The following is a 7,880-nucleotide window of genomic DNA, read 5'->3' on the forward strand; positions in this document are numbered from 1 at the left end:
AAATGAATTTTGTAAAATACAGGTGTCGACACGCGGGTCGACACATTCAATAGGACATAGAGTCAACTGTTCAGGTCATTCTTCGTTATATTTATTGTCATATTCTTTGCCAAACAATGGAATTCTACCTTTAAATGTCATCAGAGTACAAAATACTGCTTATAGCAGCCAAATTACATCCAACTCAATAATTATCTAAGTCCAACAGCAGACACGCTGTACAGAACTACTCTAACATGGTGAATTAACTAAAAACAGTCAAACACCAATCGAGGATGCTTCAGACAAAAGACTCCCGCTGATTGGACAGCGGCGATGTCAATCAAACATACGAGGATGATGATTGGATCTACATCACAATAAGAGTAAGGGCATTTGCCCACAAACAAAATGGCGCATACTGACGAAGCCTAAATCGGCGAAACACGTGTTTTGACGGACCCCAGCTACAGCAGCAGCAGCGATCCAGTGCCCACCAGCTCCCTCACCAGCTTGGATACCCCAGCCCCTCACCACGGACCCCCGAAGGTCCCTCCACATCCAAACGCCAGGACCCGGCGTTTAAGGTACAGGTGTCCCCTGCCTGCACTTAGCGGCAGAGTGACACCCCCTTCTCTCACTACTGCACTAATTCAGTGCTTATGCTTCCAGTACTCAAGCTTTTTTGTTAGTCGGACATAAACTTATTAAAACATAAAGACTGCCAGCACCTCTTGCAATAGCGCTGGGTTACAGTTCTGTTCTCCTATCTGCAGCAAAAGCACAATTTCAGTGCTAAAACATCCAGGACACCAAACCTGTAACATCATTAACTGCAAAGCACCACTGACTATAACGCTGGGTCACAGTGCTTTTTTCTCCTGCAGCAGCAGCTCCCAATGAAATAACTTTGTTTGCCAGGGGATATTATTGTTGAGTGGCTGGTATACTCCATTACCTGAATACAGGTTAATAACATTCATTTCACTGCCTAAATACTGGTGACCATTAAATTGTGACTATACCACCTATATTATGATTTAAATCCTGCATAAAACAACAATTTAATTACTATATCCATCTACATTTCTCTGCTCCTCACCCAATTCTTTCTTTCCCCCCTTCTCTCTCCCCCCTTCTCCATCCCCAGCTCTTCCCCTTTCCCCCCCCCCCCCCCCCCCCCCACCTAAATTCTGCACCCTTTCTTGTACTCTTCTTTCTGTATTTTTACTTCGTATATATTTTCATTTCCTCACTTGATTCCATTTCATAAATTTTTGCACTTGTTGCCTGTGTCTTCACTTACCATTATATTTCCAAAGGTACACACGGCTCTCGATAAGGGCGAATCTCTGTTGCCACGTACAGTTGCAATTTGCCAAATACTGACCTCCGTGGATTTCTTTGTAAACCATATGGTACGAAATTAGCTATAAATGCTCTAATTGCAGTTAACCAGGCAATTGCTGAATGGGAATTTAGTCCTAATTATACCACCATACCTCACTGGAACTGCCCAAAAACTTCCCGAACTTGGAAGCAAAGCAGTGAAGGGCCAGTTCAGTATTCTGGTGGGAGACCCCTGAAGAATTACTGGTGTGGTATCCAAAAATTGGACAAGTATATTCCCCAAATAGATTGCACTGGATACGCCTACTGTATGAGCAATATAAGCTACAAATACCAATAAACCCTGTCGCTGGGGCAACCGATATCCCCCTCAGGCAATTCCAGCCTTCCAATTGAGGGATACTAACCATTCAATTTCGCCTATAATCACATTGTGTATACATACCAATGAAGATTAGGAACTAATGCGCTGAATGGAGATTAATGTGTGAAAAAGCTACTAGTGCTATCACACTACATTTTATAAATCTAACTATAGACTTTGCTCTAATTATTCTCTCTGTCCTCCCATTCCTTGTAACGGCTCTTGTTACTTTATTTTATCAGGATCTTAATAAAAGTTAAATTTTAAATTAACATCATATTTACATACAATAAGAGTGCGCCCACAAAGCTTTTTTCTTTCTTTGGTTCGCTTCTATCAAGTGAACAAAAACCCCTCATTCAGTTCTCAAACAGTCACTGGAAAGAACAGTGTCACTGATGCTACATCGATGATGGAAGTAATCAATGTGATTTATCGATGGTGGTGGATATCGATGGAGAAGGCACCTGTGTGATCAGCTGTGATGGTATGACAGCGATGGTGACGTGGAAGGATGAAGAGCCCACTGATGAAGTTGGTGTTTCGATGACAGAGCACCGATGATGAGAGGAAACGATGACGGAGCACCGATGATGAAGAGCAACGATGGCGGAGCACCAATGTTGTAGTGGAATGATGACAGAGCACCGATGTTCTAGAGTAACGATGGCGGAGCACCGATGTTGTAGCGGAATGATGACAGAGCACCGATGTTGTAGAGGAATGATGGCAGAGCACCAATGTTGTAGAGGAACGATGGCAGAGCACCGATGTTGTAGAGGAATGATGGCAGAGCGCCGATTTTGTAGAGGAACGATGATAGCACAGATGTTGTAGAGGAACGATGGCTGAGCACCGATGTTGGAGATGAACGATGACAGAGCACCGATGTTGGAGATGAACGAAGACAGAGCACCGATGTTGGAGATGAATGATGACAGAGAACCGATGTTGAAGCCAGGCAGCTGCTTGCAGAAGATGACACAACCTGAAAGGAGTGGAATCCTCAGGGACTGGAACATGCAATACAGCTTGGAGACCGAACACACCAACAGGTAAAAACCTGTTGGTGTGCCTTGAGGACCGTGGTTGGGAATGCCTGTTCTAAGAGATTGTTTCTGCCACCTGAGCAGGTCTACTTTTATAGCCTAGAGCAGAGGTTCCCAAACACGGTCCTCAAGGCACTCCAACGGTCCAGGTTTTAGGTATATCCATGGCTCAGCACAGATAATTAAATCAGACTGACTGAGTTACTAATTAAGTCACCTATGGCCAAGCATGGATATACTTAATACCTGGACCGTTGGGGTACTTTGAGGACCGCGTTTGGGAACCTATGGCCTAGAGAATTAGATCATTCTCTTGGGGAAAAAAAATTAATGGTTAGTGAGAGATTTCCAGGTACATTATATAACTCGGCCTCCAAAGTCATTCTGTAAGAGAAAGAGGTTTTTGGTGGTGTTCGTGTCATTTATGTATTTGTGTTTTATATTTCGCAGCTTTTTAGAAATCAGTGAATAAAGGTTATATTTTATCTAAATCTGCAGGTGCACCACACCGAGACATTCTTCCTTTCCCCCCTTCATTCTGTAAGAGTGCTCATTTTGGCTCGGCCATGGGAAACCTCAGCGTCTTATGGATGTCCCCATGAAAACACTGGACGTTCCCATGGGAACACAAGCGGGCCGATGCATGTCGGGGATGGCTGGCTGATGTCACAGAACATCAAATAAATGCGGAGGAAATAAAAGGCAGTTTCTACTGACTTTTATTTCCGGAACCAGTGGATGCATGCAAGGGTATGTGTTAACGAACACATCCATGTGACTGAGGGAATTCCCAGTGAAGTCAATGATAGCGAATTCCCTCAGCCAATCAGGAGCGGGCTCCCTGGGATTTATGGCACAAACTTGACCCCAATTGACTTTGAGGTCAGCCCCATTGCGCCATATGGTGAGAACAGCCCAAAGACACCCATATTAAAAATTCTTAACATGTGAGTCTATGGAGCTTATTTTGCGTGGAAGGGCATTCCATAGGGTGGGGGCAGCCCGATGAAAGTCCTGTAATGGTAAGTGGTAGCTAGTAATCTATGCTGGTCTTGTGCAGTGTGGAGTAGTCTAGTTGGGAGATATTTAGAGATAAGTAAAGAGATATATGCTGGTGCAGCATGGTTAATTCCTTTATATGTGAGTAGAAGTATTCTATATTGAATACAGTAAAATACATCCAACCAATGGAGGGACTGGCAGAGCGGATCAGCAGATGATGAACATCTTCAAGGAAGATCGGCCTAGCAGCAGAATTCAAAATGGATTGCAGTGGCGAGAGTCTGTTCTTGGGAAGACCACCTAGGAGACTATTGCAATAATCAATGCTGGATATAATGAGTGCATGGATAAGAGATTTAGTAGTGTCTTGTGTGAGAGACGGTCGTATTTTGGATATGTTTTTTAGATGCATGTAACATTTTTTAGAGACAGATTAAATGTGTTGAACCAAGGACAGTTCAGAGTTGAGGATGACCCCTAGGCAGTCAGCTTGTGGGGTAGGGTAGATTTGTGTTGAGGGGAGATTGCATGCAAGAAGCATACAGGAAAGACAAATGTGCCTTTTTGGGCGCACTCTTTATTCAATAATTTGATATGGTTAATTCATTAAGACATACAGTAACTTTTATTGGCTTCTTTTCTAAAAAATTGGGAGCATTCCTCATTTCTTTGTTTATCGATAAATTAACCTTGACCATCAATCAAGGAGAAAGATCACATATAACATTTGGACTTATCAATACATTGTCATTGACCATCAATCAAGAAGAAAATCATATACAACATTTAAACAGGATATATCCATACATTTTTACATGAAGTTATTTTTAAAAGATTTTTAATATTTTAATTTGTTAATAAATCTTAAGTTTATTATTAAACAGATTGCCTCAGCAAAATTGCATCAATTTTAGAATTCGAGTTGCCTCGGCAAATTGGCAGCGATTCGCTCAGCCACACAAACTCGGTTAGCCTCTTATGCTTATAGGTTATACCGTAACAAGACTACTGTATCTCATATTGGGAAGAGGAGGGTAACCCAGTCCAGTGAGTAGACCTGTAAAAGATATAGGTATAGTCACCCGTGGAAAGTACTCCAACAACCGGCGGTTCCTAAGCGTCTACTGTTCAACTACCCGTCTAAGTTACCACCCAGTTTGTTCACCAGGAGTCTCCTCTCTGGCTACTAGACCGGCCCCTTGTAGGTACTGCTGATATCAAGCCTCTAATGGGGTACAGTGGTAACCTGTTGGACTTAGTATTGAACGTGAGTGCCTGGTTGGTTGTAATATGGGAGTTATGGTAAAGTACACTTCTGCTTTCCAATACAGCTCAATGAGTCACCCTGGTGCTTTTCAGTATTGCAGGGAGACACAGCGGGCTGGATGGATGAGAGAGTGTTATGAAGTGGTGAATCAGTGACAGTTAGTCGGTTAAACCATAAATTGGCACTTCTGCTTTCAGAGATCTGCAAGCATCGAATCCCTGATGAGAGAGTCCCAATTATATGGACATCCTACCAACATGAGTAAAGGGTTTAGAGTAGGATGGAAAAAGAGACGGGAGATAACAAGATGGCTCATGTAACCCACATGGGGTGTCTGAGCTATGATTTTGCTCGGAACTTTATAGGTCTAATAGCAATCTCGTATCTCATAAATATCCAGTTGTATGTACACTCACATCCAAATCTCTCAATAGCCTACTTACATAGAGAGTCTACCCTACTTAAACATGAGAGGGTTAAATCGTGGGTAGGCAGAAAAGCAGGTTAGCTGTACTGACTGTCAACTGGTGACTCCTGGGTTTTATCTAAAATGGGTACAGTGAATTAATGAGCATGTACACTGTAACCACACAAACTGAGCATTAGTTGCTCTAATTATCTGCAGATGAGTACAGTAAAAATTCATACAGGATTACACTGACTGATGTGTTTATACTGTGACCTACCAATACACCCTGTGGTCTTGTCACGTGATTTAACACTCATGCATTAGTGTCCACTAATGCTACACATATTAAGCAAGAAATTTTTTATTAGACATGGTTTTAAAACACTAATAGCTATAAGTTTTCAATACTGTGGAGCAAACAATAATACATGCAGAAATCACTGTTGAAATACCCAAAGTTATACGTGCATACAGTTTATATCCTAAGCTCAGCTGTATCCACAGACAAAGAGCCTGTATGGGGCTAATTGCTCTTGAACAATTGTATCAAAATTTCGCAACACAGTGACCATAGACACATATACTATAACTATAGAATATGGTTGCTCCGTTAAGTACAGTGATGTCAGTGGAGTCTAGTTTTTAAAGTGACTCAGGGCTGTGTTGATAAAGGGATCCATGCACGTAGTCTAAATGAAGAGATCTACCAAAAGAATAGGAGCACTAAATAAGTGGCCGTAGACACAGTAACACTTGATATAGTGTTACTGACGTGGAGCAATGAGAGGAGCTGTAAGCTCCCACAGTGTGTGACTCGGTGGAGTCAGGCGCACGCACGCTCAGCTGAGCTGCGGCGGGGGTTACCTCGCGGTGTCCGTGTGTAGCTCCCCAGCCGGGGACAACAGTTCACGATACGGCTGCAGGTGCGGCGTTTGCTCACACTGACAGTGTGCTCGGCAGGAGGTAGACCTGGCGTGTGTGGCTGGCGGTGGCGGGTACGCGTTTCGCCCGTTGGCTTCCTCAGTCCGCCATCTACCGTAGGGTAGATTGTCAAGTTGTCAACAGTGATGAAGATATCAGGATGTTAACTGTTCTTGGCTTTTCAGTATGCATCAACTGTAATAATGCCACGATCGCATGCGATTTTGCACAACACCCCAGTATACATTTAGCACACCCCCACTATCAGCGTCACCCTGAAGCGTGGCGAGCGCTAGCGGGGCGCGGAATGCGCCCTCCCGACCTTTTCATACCCCCACTAACCACGTCGGCGTGGAGTTGATTTTATATAGTGTGGCGAGCCACCGAGCCCGAAGCGTGGCGAGCGCAGCCAGAATACATGTAATGTAATCCACGTCCCCTCGCGGGGCTCGCTGAGCTCGCCACACTTTATAAAATCAACTACTCACCGACGTGGATAGTGGGGGTATGAAAAGGTCGGGAGGACGCGTTCTGCGTCCCCTGGCGGGGCTCGCGGGGGTGACGTGGATAGTGGGGGTGTGCAAAATAGCAAGCGATAAGATCGCATGGGTACTTTTACAATGAAAAATCGCACCGCAATGCGATACGCGAGCAGGGGGCACTAAAAATGAACTAAGGATGCGATTTTCCTACGGTGGTACGTATGCTAATTGGGAGCCCTGCTAATACACATGTACCGAAAAATCTTAACATGACGTTAGGATTGCGTATGAGTTTTTTGGGATGTTTTTTTTTTAAGATTTATTGTAAAAGTAGCTTAAAATGACATTTTAAAGCACCTCTAAATAAAGTAGATCTTTATTTTGCAGCCAATTGAAGCATTGGAGGACCCCTAAATTATTTTATTATGGGAACTAATAATATGTCACTGTAATCCAGGCTTGTCCAAACTGTGGCCCTCCAGCTTTTCCAGTTCTCGACGGCCACTGGCTATTCTACCTCGTGGGGGTCCACGACCCCCATAGAGGGAGAATAGAATAGGTGGCGAGCGTAGTGAGCCACCATGCCCGCAAGGGGCTTTGTTGCACTTGTCACGCTGTCTGAGTATGGCCAGTCGGGCTCCCGACTTCGAGCTAATGACTTTTGGGATCCCGACTGTCGTAACCCTATACCACACCCATCCAGGACATCCCCCTTTACACCAGCGTGCTGACTCCTGTCCCTCTACCCTTACCAGCACAGCATTCATTTCTTAACAAGTGAAACAGACAGAGGCCCTTATTCTGATCGGTGCGGCCGGAGCCGATTATGCGGCCAGGACTGTGCGTGCGAAACCCCGCCTTCCATACGGATCGCCAACTCCGTCCGTATGCGGTAAGAAGCTGTCCGAACGGACCGCACGTGTATTTTTCACGGAATACGCCTCCTCCATCTAAGGGAACCTCCCCCATCATTCGATGGTCGCAGACCATCGAATGCAGGACCGTGTGCTCCACCAGCACCCGCAACCTCAGACCACACGGACATTTTTCCGTGCAA

The sequence above is a fragment of the Crinia signifera genome, chromosome 5, assembly GCF_055691185.1.
Source record: "Crinia signifera chromosome 5, ASM5569118v1, whole genome shotgun sequence".
Classification (NCBI taxonomy): Eukaryota; Metazoa; Chordata; class Amphibia; order Anura; family Myobatrachidae; genus Crinia; species Crinia signifera.